General features: G+C 43.9%; 1 protein-coding gene across 2 annotated transcripts in view; it reads left to right on the top strand.

The window, feature by feature from the left end:
• The window catches only part of Cdk6 (cyclin dependent kinase 6), a 185,040-nt gene that overhangs the window by 49,308 nt on the left and 122,557 nt on the right, over positions 1 to 13,175 (top strand). The gene's annotated exons all lie outside the window — the stretch shown is intronic.

The following is a 13,175-nucleotide window of genomic DNA, read 5'->3' as shown; positions in this document are numbered from 1 at the left end:
TTTGCCTGATGTCTGTAGGTCCCGTCTGTTCTTGTCTGATGACATTTGCATAGAAGAGCCTGTTGACCGCCCTATTATAAAGACGACGGTCTGGTGCGACCTTGTTGGCATGGCTGGCTTTCCTCTCTTTAATTCAGCCTGTTGCCTTTAGATCTGTGTAGTTGCGGCGTTGAGTTCTGCCTTTACTTGTCACCTCCTTGTGTCCATCTGCCATTAAATTACAAGGGAGCCAGAAGGAGCGTCAAAGAGTCAGTCCGTTCTCCGTATTCCTTAGTCATCCGAGGTAAAGGGAGCCATATGGCAGGGCGCTGGGGAGAGAGACTCCTTGTGAGGTATTCTTTCCCAGAGCAGGCCTTCAAGATGCCTGCCCTCTTGCTGACCCAGTTGGACATTTGCCCTTGCCTGTGTGTCAACTCTCTTAGGATCCAGTCAGTGTCCCCACTAACGTACAAACTTTTTGAAAACATAGCGGATGTTACTCCGTAGTTACTGAGCCCATGCGACATACTTAGTGAAATGGAGAATATTGTTTCATGAGAATAAAGCACACAGACCAGTGGCCTTTTTAACACAGGGCAGGGTATTTTGAGCTCAACACCATATGAACTCATGGGGTCATGGGATAAAAATTATGTCCTTGTGTCTCCATCATAAATGAATTCTATGGAGCTGGAAAGAGAGAGAGGAAAAAAAAAAAGAACCTAAGCTCAGAGTTTATATCTCTGTAATTTTCTCACTGGATTAGATTTCTTTTTATCTTCAGTTGAATGTTACGTGTAGATTCTGTTGGTCTTACTGTTTTCAGCAAGAGATAAAATGTACTATTAGGTTTATTTTACAGAACCCAGGCTTCAGAGACCAACACACATTGTTGATAGCACCTGTTTTCTGCCTCTGGGAAATATCTGTTTTCGTGACTAATATCTGCTTGCAGTAAACGTGGCTCTGATGTCAGGCTGGAATGCCCGAGGCTGAGTCATCCTTCTCTGCTTGACATAATGCAAAGTGACTGGTCCCCTGTGCTGCAAATGAGTCTCCCAGATCTTCCTCTTCTGCTCTTAAAGGAACCAAACCCCGGCCCCTCCCCTCACAGCTCCCGGTGGTCTCCACTTTGCCCGAATTACAGCAGGTGATTTGTCCTATCTTTGCAGGACACAGAACAAATTAACATGAAAATATCGCTTCTCAGAAAACAAGGCAGGCTTGAATGCCCTGTCACTGCTGGTCATTAGCCATCTGCCACCAACTCTCATACTGTTTATCACATTTGAAATTCAGAGCAGATGTTGCATAATAAGGTGATCCCAAAAACAAGGCGAGAGATTCAAAGAGCAAGTACTCCCCAATAATGATAAAGATTTGGGCAAAAAAATATATATTTTTTTATTTTTTTAGTTAACATTATGTCTAGAATAATTGATTAGACTATTGATTTTTAGTGCTAGTGTCTGCACAGTGTTGTCCCCCATGTATGCAAATTATTTTTAGAGTTAAAATGTTAAAAGGAAGTAAGTACATAGTGAAAGATGCCTTATAGATTGTTGGGTTAGATTTCCTTTAATGAGCAAAATGGCATTTTACTAACATTCATTCTGGTGTAAGGAGCTTTGTAGGTCAGTCACGACACTTTCTCCTTTAGACAGGCCTTGGTTTACAGTGACTAATTAAGAATGACTCTCGCCGCAATTTTAAGTTGGACAGGCCAGGCCATGGTAGCTTCTGGCTTGTCTTCTTCACTGGAGCTCAATACTCTATGGCCCCTGCATTCTTCCCCCTTCACTTCTGCTTCCACTCTTCCTCCCTGTATGACTTCTCTTCGCATCTGTTGGCTCTGGGTCTGCCTTAGTCCTGCCCAGCTTCCTCGTGGTCCCCAGCTTTAGGCTTTCTCTCCATCTTGAGTCCCAAGAAATTCGTGTTAGTTCTGTGGTCGTTCTGTATGCGTGAATGTGGCATTTGATGGAATTAACCATTGCTGTGCTTAATCTCATTTACTAATGCACACTCTAGACCTTTATGATGCATTAGAAAACTGTATGAATTACAGTGTGTTTGTTAGTTGTGTTTCACAAACAGTCTGTAATTTTAGGATAGGCACCCTGGGGTGGGAATAAACCAGACTGGTCAGGAGCCTGCCTAGCACCACACAAAAGGGACTCTGACTTTGATCAAGACTGTGACCTGTGTTAAGAATAATTGGTTTTGAGTATAGTACTGCCGGCATCAGGCCCTTGAGAAATGATAATTTGCAGTTGGAGAGAAATCTGTACCAAGTTTTCTCTGAGTTTGGGGTGGGGTGGGGGGAAACCAGGGTGAGTGAGCTTTGAAAACCAGTCATTTATAATCCCAAACTCATAAACACATATTTAATGTGTAGAGAGAAATGAACTCATTAGCGATTGATTAAAACAGAATGAGCTAATGGCAAGGCGAAGCTGTATTATACAAATGCAGAGGAGGGAGAAGCACAGGCAGAGAGAAAGAAGGAGAAAAAGAGGAGAGGACAGAGAGGAGGAAGACTGGGGAAGGGACAAGGGCGCAAAAGGGGGTGAAGTGAGTTGGCAGGCTTGCCCAGTAGCAAGATTGTGGTGTCACAGATAAGAGCTGGGGTCTCTGGGAGGGGGAAGCCCTGCCCCTCAGTAAAGGTCAGGGTATGTTCTGAGCAGGTGGGGACCTAATAGCACGTGCAGTTCTCATCCTCCTACTAGGAAGTGCCCTCTGTTCCTTCTCCCATCGGAAACATCCATGGCATATTTTCATTTGTCGTCCCTGTGCCGGGGAGGGGAGGCAAGAGACGAGAGGATTCCTGGGGACTCGTCCGATGGTCAGCCTAGAACAGTTAGTTGGTAAGCAGGTTCCCTTGAGAAACCCTGTCCCAAAGAAGAGAAAGTGAACGGTTCCTCAGGGGCGACACCCAGAATTGCCCCCTGGCTTATATACACCCACACATAGATGCATACAGATGTACACACACCTACGCCACCACCAGCAGCCTCCTGTGCACATACAAACCTGCCAGGAAACCTCTCCTCAGGGCTAAGCCTTCCTTGAACCTAAGTGTCAGTCTTGAGGCCTTGCTTTCCTTCTACTCCATCAGTAAGTGCTTCGTCGTTTTCATTCTCAAAAGACAGTTGCCAATCCAACTCCCTAACAACCCATCCAACAAGATGACTGGCTCAGCATCCCACTTCTGCCACTGCCCCTTTGTGGACCAGCCCCTTCCAAGAGTCACAAGCATCTTCTTTAAAGCTCAGGTAGCACTCGGTGACTCCCCTCCTGGAAACAGAGTAAGGTCAAAAGTGCTACTTGATCTGGGGCCTCCTAACTCCTTCCCATGATACATGTGAAGAAACTGGGGGCTGGAGAGGTGGTTCAGTGGTTAAGAGCACCTGCTGCTCTTCCAGAGGTCCTGAGTTCAGGTCCCAGCATCCATATCAGGTGGCTCACTTCTGCCTGTAATGCAGTCGGAGACCAGGGGTGAGCGTTGCCCCTCTTTTTTAGCATCCACCCCCATGTATACGTGGCATATGCACCCAAGACCCGTACGCATGTCTGGGTAAATAATAAAAATAAGACTTAAAATTCTTTTCTAAAGCGAGGGAACTGCTTTGTAATAGGTAGATTTTTTTTTTTTAAATATGTAATAGAAAATCCTGGAGGATGTCACATCTCACCGTCGGCTTTGCTACTCCACTGTAAATGCTTTATGGCGGGTGTGGTCTCTGGGATTATCGGTCAGAGCTTGGCTATACCATGAAACCAGTAACTGATCGCTCATGGAGCTGGAAACATTTTCTTCTTTCATGTGGCTCGGACTTAAATTGCAAAATCTGTTTGGACTTCTGTTAAACCATTTTTGTGATGAAATCTGCTGATGAAATCAGGCCTCATCCTAATTTTTCAGAAGCTTATACCTATCAGGTGATCAAGTATTTTACACTCGTTTTTAAACTTAAAAATTGTTTTTCTCTGTGTTAACCATTGTATGGGGAGGATTTGCCTGTCTCTCCCATTATAAAGTAGGAACATCAAAGAGATATATTACTCTTAAATTCGTTAAATAAACTATCCTACACATTATTGATTTGTATATTTATAATTTTACCCCCAGAGTTCAGGCAACCTTCTGTGTTAGGGAGCTGGGGAATCAGGAAGACACTGCTGTGTTGAGCAGTCACTTCCAACTTGCTGTGTTCCCACCACTGACTTTTCTGTCAGTGACAGGTCCTCAGAGCACAGATCCTCCCTTATCTAAAAGAGTATCTTCTTCTTCATCCCTAAACAGGAAAGAATAATCTGTCTTTTTTTTCCTGTTAAGAAAATAATTATTGCTGGTAAATACATGTTGAATGAATACATTCTATCCCACAGATTGTATAACTGAGCATTGCAACCCCACAGTGCCAGCTAGGAGATCAAAGTCCGCAGCACACACTGCTTTTTTTTTCTTCCCCATCCTCGCCCATTGGAGCAAAATCCTCCAGGAAGATTAGTTTCATGGACAAGCCCCTCAGATGAGAAGGATTTGATTGGATTCGGGTGTCTGTACTTAAATCAGGGACGCCATGCTATTACATTCAAAGCCCTCAGTAGTGGAAGAAGAGTCACACAGAACTCTTCAGCTTTGAAAACTCTGGCACCTACCACACTCGGTTTGGGTATGTTGATGCCCAATAGATTTTGCAAAGAGGACTCACCACCTGATAATACAGGGCTTGTGATGGTGTGATGTCGTGAGTGAAGAGCAAGTTCTGTTTCTCCAGCTGTTCATGGCTGTGCTGTTTTCTCAAGTGTGGACCGTAAAGGCGCTTAACTCACCCCACCCCACCCCCGTGACTCAAATAAAGTCGGAGTCTTGCCCTAACTGACCTACCTGCCCTTCCCCAGGAGGGAGTTTCTGAGAAGTGCCCTCTGATGTTCTAACAATGTGTCATGACACCAGGTGAGGGTGGGAGGCATCTCCTTGTTCTGAGATGACCCTAACCTCTCTAGTGTTTGTTTGGCCTGGACCTGGGAGCTACAGGCCAGGGGTGGGGGCTTGTCTTTGTGATTCTGATGCTCAGGGCAGGAGGAATGTGAGCTCAGGTCCAGCAAGGCTGCTTAGTAAGACCTTGATAGAAAAAGAAACAGCAAATTGGAAGGATTCAAGATGAATTCAGCTGTGTTGGAAGTTGATTTTAAAACCCTAGATTTTCATTCCTTAAGATGTTCTGTTAGAAAGCAATTAATGCATCAGTATGATATATGAATTAAAGGATGCTTAGAAGTATGAAACTTCCAAACAAAAGATTATTTTCTTTCTTTCCTCCTCTTTCCCTTCTCCTTTCCTCCCCTCCCTTCCCCCACTTGCACTGGCTGTCCTGGTACTCACTATGTAAACTAGGCTGATCTTGAACTCCCAGAGATTTCGACCTCTGCCTCCCATGTGCTAGGATTAAAGGTGTGTGTCACCATGTCCAGCCTCTAATTAAAGATCCTTAACCCGACTCAAGAATCTACCCTTTCCAAATAGGCATTCATGACATACCATGACTTGACCTTTCAAAGATACTTTTGTTTCATGCACACTAATGTTTTCACAGTTCTTCAGTCTTGAATTAGAAAACCATTACCGTACTTGCAAGTAGAACTGGTCAGAATTCTTGGTCCTCCTCACCAAAACTATATTAAATGTGAAGTGAGCCATTGTCACAGGTTTTAATGATGACATCAGTATGCTCAGATACGGTAAGTGTTTTTGAAACTGGTGACTTAAAAACCATGAGTGCCCAGACTTTGATTCAAGGCTTTGATTCAAGGCTTCTAACAAATGTGGCTTAGTAATCGTACTGATTTTATATTGACCATTGTTCGCCTCAGTCCCTGACAATACTTGCTAAGTTTTTCCTTTTTTTGGACGAAAAGAAAGATTTAAAAAAAATAATAATAATTCTCCTTAAGTGTAGTCACAATGAGTTCAGATTAGAAAGCTAAAATAGAACATTGCAGAGGTGGAGGATTGCCAGCCTAAAGAGGTTTTGCCTGAATTGAGTTTGGGAATACAGACATTAAAGGTCGAGCCTGTGCCTAGTGCAGTATGGGTTTATCTGGAAACGGTTTCCCTCAGTTTAAGGTACCATGTGAATATGGTTATCGTGGAATGAACACCCAGAGCACTTCCCACTGAATTTCTCATTGCAGTAGTATATCACATGTTCATATTAAAACCTTGAACTGAAAAATTCACCAGTACTTACCTCTGGCGTTTGTGGAAATGAAAACGGTATAAAAGCTAAAGGTGTGGGCCCAGTTCGGTTTTTTTTTTCTCTTTCCTTTGCCTTTACCACAACATATTCCTGGTCAGGAAGGTGAAGAACAGAGAGGAAAGGAATATGTTGGTGATCGCAGAAGGAAAATGAGTTGATTGGGTGCCATTAAAAAAAACAAACACGGCAGGTTTGTGGACTAGCAGTAACCTTCTCTCAAAGGCACCTGGTGAAAACGACTTCATCATGCGAGGTCATAAATACATGAAACACTGTTATCAATAACTCCCCATTAAAATTATTACACACCTCACAGCAGTTTATCTTCTAAATCTCAAGCTTTTTCACATGCATTTCAACCAGATACTAAAGGCAGGCTGGGTTATGTCTGTACTGCAAAGCTATACGGATCCAAATAAGCAACACACAAGAACATAAATAGTGGTTTTGTCTTTGATTGTATCTGTTCTGAATGTTGCCACTGTACTAACGGTCTCTGGTAGACATCGCTCATGCTGTAAGATCTTAATTAAAACACTTAGGAATGTGAATGGAAGCAAAATACAAGTTACGTCAGCATGAATTAAGAAATGGCTGCGTTTTGGTCCTCCTTGGGGGGTCCCACCCTAAGAGAAAGGACCTCTTTCCTGTCCTGCTTCGTCCATCGCTTTCGCCACCAGGGTTTCACGGTACTTGGTCTGTAATTTATCATTGTGTCCCGTAATTAACATATGGTTTGTGTTATTGATTTCTCAGGTTTCAAAGTGAAATAAATTGAGCTTTCTTCCACGTTTAGGATAACAGTTTTTTTTTTTTTTTAAGGAACTCTAAACAAAGACACACATTATTGTAAGTTAGAGAACAGCTGCCAGAAAACAGAAAATTAGGAATGAGTGCTGGGGGAATAATGGAGATACTGTTCTGGGGTAGCCCTGTACAGCAGGAAGGGGGTCTTTAGAAAAGACACAGCTGAGTTTGCTTGTAAATTTTGCTAGAAACAGGTCTGATTTACCATCATTTAGTGCTGGTTAGGAGGCAGTGTTTTCAGCTTTGGGTTTGAGCAAGTGCCTTCATTAATGATTTATAGCAATCCACATAGTTCTGCTCTGGGAAGATGAACGAATATTATTGGATTACAACTTGCTCTTTTTAATGTATAGAACATTTTTAGCAAGTATTTATCAAATTTTGGTATGGAGTGTGCTATGTGTAAAGAATATGTCACAGAAGCCAAGCATAGTAGCTCAGTCTTTAGTCCCAGCACTTGGGAGGCAGAGGGGGTAGATCTCTGTGAGTTCAAGGCCAACCTGGTCTACAGAGTGAGTTCCAAGACAGTTGGTACTACATAGTGAGACCCTGTCTTAAGAAAACAAATCAGCACACACATGTAATTATTCAGAGATTAGAAAAATATTTAATTTATAGATTGCATGTAAAGTTAAAAGGCAAACTAGTTATACAAAGCATAGCAAAAGTTTAATATCCCTAATATAGAAAAAGCCTTTACAAACTAATAAAAAATTAACCAGTTTAGATATGAATAAGGAACATATGCATTCATCAAGGCCTACATACTCACAGAATAACTGCAAGATTTGGGTTTGTGGGGGATACATGTCGAAAGTCAGAATGTACTATATGAGATGATCATGTAAATCACAAGATTTTAAAAAGAATGAATGTATTATCACAGAATGATTTCTCACAAACACCTCACTTTTAAAGAATAATTATCTAAAGAAAGATAGGATACAAATTGTATAGCTAGCACATTCTCAACTTGAAAATATATTTTTAATGCTTATGTTTTAAAAATTAGCAAGAAGTATACTGAAATACTAATGTGTACCTTTGTAGGCATATGCTGTGTTGTTTATATTTGTGATCTACTGCTATATTGGACTGGATGAAATTCCCAGTAACAGGTTGTTTTTTATCATTCAACCAAATGATCTTTTAATACGTATTTAGCAGGTAATGTTCTCTGTTACAGAGTAGATATTCTTACGTGCCAATCTTTCCTTTGTACCTAATGACACCCCATTATTTCCTCTTTCAGGCAACACAATAGGACAGGCCTTACAAAACAGTGTGTTTATGTTGTAGTAGTGAGTGCATGGTCAGAGGTGATGATCTTGAGAGACTCTGTCTTGATCTTGATAAAATAGAATCCCTGCCCTCAGCCCAGTGTCGGGCTGTTGAGTCTCTGTATCTGTTTCCATCAGATGCTGGGTGAAGCCTCTGGGAGGACTGTTAGGGCAGGCTCCTGTCTGCAAGCATAGCAGAGTTATCATTAGTAGCGTCAGGGGTTGGCTCTCTCCCATAAGGTGGGTCACAAGTTGATCCAGAACTGGAGGGATCAAGGACACCAGGAGAAGACCTACAGAGTCAACTAACCTGGGCCCATGGGGACTCAGAGTTGGGGGAAGGATAGAAGGAAGAGTGGACAGAAGCTTCACAAGAAGACCAACAACTCCAACTAACCTGGGCCCAGGCAGGTCTGCGGAGGCTGAAGCACCAACCAAGGACCACGCATGGACTAGAACTAGGCCCTCTACACATAGATATCCGATGGACAACATGGTCTCCTTGCAAGTGCCCTAGTAAGAGGAGTGAGGGTTGTTTGTGGCATGGACTCTGTGGCATGCTTTTCCATCACTTCCCTCTTGTGGGTCTGCCTTGCTGACACTGGAAGAGGATGTGCTGGGTACGGATGCAACTTGGAGTGCTGGGGTAGGTTAATGCTCTCTCCTTTCCTGAGGGGTAGGGCAAGTCAAGGGGGAGGAGAATGGAGACTATGACTAGCATGTAAAGTGAACAACTGAAATAAAGATAAAAGTTAAAAGAGAGAGACCGAACCGTCAATCAAAGCGCATGCATGGGCTGGACCTTGCCCCCTGCACCTATGTAGCCGATGTGAAGCTTGGTCTTCATGTGGGTCCTCTAACAGTGGGAGAGGGGCCATCTCTAACTCTGTTGCCTGCCTTTGGATCCTTCCTCTCTAGCTGGACCGCCTTGTCTGGCCCCAGTGGGAGAGGAAGCGCCAAGTCCTGCTGTGACTTGATGTGCCCGGCAGGGGCAGGTTGCTATTCATGGGGGCCCCTCCATTTCTCTGAGAGGAGGGAATGGGGGAAGAGGATCTGAGGGGGAGACTGGGAGGAGAAGAGGGATGGAGCCTGCTATCAGGATGTAAAGTGAAAAAATAATACGGAAAAAAGGGAAAACTCAACAGTACTATACCTTCCAATAAGACCTACTTTAATCTCATCATTGTACGTCACATCAGCAAGATTGAATTGTGGAGGAATTTACTGAACTGTAACTGGAAGCAATCACTAGGCAATAGTAAACCTGCATTCATGTCTGCGTACAGAATAAATTTTGTAAGCTTATTTTTTATTACAGGGCAGGTTCATGTTTAGTTTCTTTAATGGTCTAGGTTTTTACTCGAAATCGGCTTTGAGAGTTCCTGTTAATGTACTCCTGGTAATTATATTACATTGAGCGAAGGCTTTTTTAAAAGGAGGTCTGTGCAGTTCTCTGCTGCTTAAAATCACTCGGTGCTACCCATAGTCACAATGAAATGTCTGTGCACAGTGCCACAATCTACCCAGAAACAGTCTCCTCTAATTCTCAGCTATAGGTAAAGTCATGCCAAATGAAGAGGTTACATAAATGTGCCTTATTTTTAAATGGTTGGTGGGGGGTGGGGGTGTTGTTGTTTGTTTTGAGAGAAGAGTGTTATTTGAAAGTCTGTTGTCCTTTCCTAATACGGCTTTGTGAATATGTGAACCTTTGTGGACTGGCGACGAATGTGAACTTATGAGGCTGTGAAACAAAGCCAAGTGTACAGGTTGTGTTCTAGGCTAGCCCATGAGCTCCTCAGCCACCAAGGTGGGTGTGCTTAGCAAGCCCTAATGGTCACTCACTTATCAGCTGAAGGGAAGGCCCACCAGGCAGAGACCCATGAGACCCGTGAGCTTCCTTCCCTTGGTGTGGCTAGGGAAAGTGGACTTGTTGCCTCTGTTTTACTTGCCCTGGGAAGGTCCCTGACAAAGATCTCTAGTCTTGTTCTGGTAAGAGGTCTGATGAAGCATCAAGTAGAACTGTCAAGTCTGGAAAGGTAGTGTGTCCAGCTGCTTGCCAGATCACCTTTGCAAATGAGATTCAGCATTCCCCATCTCACATGGTGAATGTAAGAGTAATCACATAGCCTCTGACAAGCCATGTGACTTCCTGATTATGGCAATGTGGCACTGAGCTGAGAGAAAGCTGTTTTACAGTAAATAAAGATGTCCTATTTTGTTGACAAAGAGTAACACTTCCGAGGAGTATCTGTGTGGTGAAATTCCATCTGTAGCATTATTTTGCCACTACTGTCATGTTTAAATTAGGTGATGAAAGTTTAGGCGGTCAGGAACATAAACTGCGGGTAAATTCAGAAATGCAAGTCGCATTTTAACGAGTGAGAAAGCATCCATTTGGTGGAGCCACCCTTGCTCACACAGTGGGCTCACATCCTTCGCGTGGCTCCAGTGAGATGACTTCTCTAGAAGTGTGGGCCTTGTGCTCTTCTCGACACCTGCAGTGGACCTTTGAAGCAGCTGGAGCCGATTGCAGAACCACTACCGAGACTGCAGGCATCTCTGCAAACCCGGAGAAGCTCAGGTCGTCACTTGCGCATGAACATTTACAAAGTGGATTCTGAGATGGGCACATTCAGCTCCTGTAGTTACCCCATGAGAGAAAAAAACTGAAGTTGGATGGGTTTCCTATTTATTAATTGATGTTTCCATGCTGGTGTTGAGTAGAAAGTGTGAGCATGCTGTGGGTTTGCAGTGTTTGGGTTTTCATTAAAGCAGTACGTTATTACGGGAAAGCAGGGATCCTTAAAGATTAGGTTGGCACAGAACATTTAAAAAGGCTTAGGTTGCATTATTGAGTGTAGTTTAGAAATGTGTTTGTTGAAGAGATTAGCGATTCCATTTCCATGACGTCTCCCTTTGCGTTGTCTCCCTCCCTCCAACCCTGTGCCTTGATTCTGAGTTAGAGGTGATTTTCAGGGTTCCTAAACTCCATAGATATCTCACAAGTTTCACTTACAGAAGTAACAGCATGTTCACTGAAGTGATTCCTGGTGCCTTTATCCAGGGGAATCCACTCCACCCTTGGCCTTGTGCTTCTTGGCTGGGGACGTCTGGAGAATGTTGTTGTTTCCGTTTGTTGGTGGAAAGATGATTACCTGTCCCTGAAACCAACCGTTGTGGCCAAAAAACGTGACCACCCCAAGGTATACTCAAACATTGGCTTGGGAAAGGCCTCTTGAAACCGGAAACACATCCTTCTCCCAAGAGTACCACCTGGCCACTCTAACTTGATGCACCCTCTGTGCTTTCTCCTTCCTCCAGAGACCCCGGGTTAACCTGTGTGCTCAACTGCCCAACTTGCCCTGGGTTCCCTGGGTTCCCTGTGCTCCGTAGCGCATTCTTGTCAACTCTCACACTTTAAAACCTTGAATGGGAGAAAAGGTGAGTTAAAAGTATTACTTCAGAGCACCAAAATGTCCCACCAAGCCACGCTGAGCCACAAAATGGAGGCCCTTTTAAATGCTTTCAGAGTTTCCTGACTGTGATAGAGAAGTCCTACCAGAGTGAATTTCTTTCCCCTTAAACATCCCCATCTTTGGCCTGACTTGTGTATTGTACACAGGCTCATAATTAGGTAACTTTTCTGCCTCATGTCCCCCTCCTCCTCACTCCCAGGATTTCACTGTGTAGCCCAGGCTGTCAGGGAACCCAGAGATCCCCCCTGCCTCTGCTGCCTAAATGCTTATCGACTAAAGGTGTGTGCCACCCAAACTTTTTTTTTTTTTAGCCAATTCTCTTTTTAATGTGCATTTATATATTCAGATGTGCTGAAACCAGCAGGGCCTGATCCGTAACAGCCAGTGTTTCAAGCGATGACAAGCCAAGGTTGGTTCTTGATTGTGTGAAGAGGGGAAAGTACATCTTGCCAAAGTTGGGGCATATTCCCCAACCCTGCAGATTCTGGCAGGCAATTAATGAGCTTGAACTGAAGGTTCTTTTGTGTGTGTGTGTGCTTGTGTGTGCACTTGTACGTGGGAGAAAGAGTGAAAGAGATATCCATGCATAGAATTCTAAGCCAGCACTTTGGTTGTTAGCTGGAGGCAAGAGATAAGACAGCTCCCAAGCCTGTCGGGAGGCCTCTCTGGAGACTGATGTTCTCTCCTTACACACACCTTAGAAGTCCTTATGGGAGGTGTGCCTTGCGGTTTGAATTACTTTGGGAATTGGAGCCGTGCATTGTACCACTCAGGAAAATAAATGGTCATATTAACTCCTAGCAAATGCCACCTCTTTGGTTTTGAATCGGTTTAGAAAGCATTTTCTTCCTGGTTTGTACGCACCACATTGTCCCGGCTCCTCTCATCACTGACCAGCTGGCTTGTCGGTGAATAGGGCTGCGGGCCCCTCGCCATCTTCCCTGTGAGGTCTTGGCTGGGTGGCAAACAGGCAGCCTGTAGCCAGTGTCAGCAATTGAGGAGGAATTGGCACAGCAGTGTCCCCATTAATTTCTGTTTGTCACATGCTGTCATGCAAGTTACACCAGAGAGGAAATGACCGTTAAAAAAAAAAAAAAGGTACCCTGTGGCACTGGGTCCCTTCCAGACGTCCCCGAGGTTAAACAAGTGGATACAATTAGTTCTACACAGACAGCTGCAGGGAAGGAAAAGCCTAGGCCAGGCCCCACAGCAATGTGCCTGTCCTGTTAGCAAGGAGCGTTCAGCTATCAACATCTGCCATATTTTAACCCTTCAAAGGAACCAGTAAATTAAGGGGAGCCATTATCCCACGCTCTGCTGATCATTATCGATCATAATGCCTTGGAAAATTACCACAGCGCTGTCTCCTC

Source organism: Meriones unguiculatus, chromosome 21 (genome assembly GCF_030254825.1).
Source record: "Meriones unguiculatus strain TT.TT164.6M chromosome 21, Bangor_MerUng_6.1, whole genome shotgun sequence".
NCBI classification, from domain to species: Eukaryota; Metazoa; Chordata; class Mammalia; order Rodentia; family Muridae; genus Meriones; species Meriones unguiculatus.
This window is presented reverse-complemented; position numbering and strand designations above follow the sequence as displayed.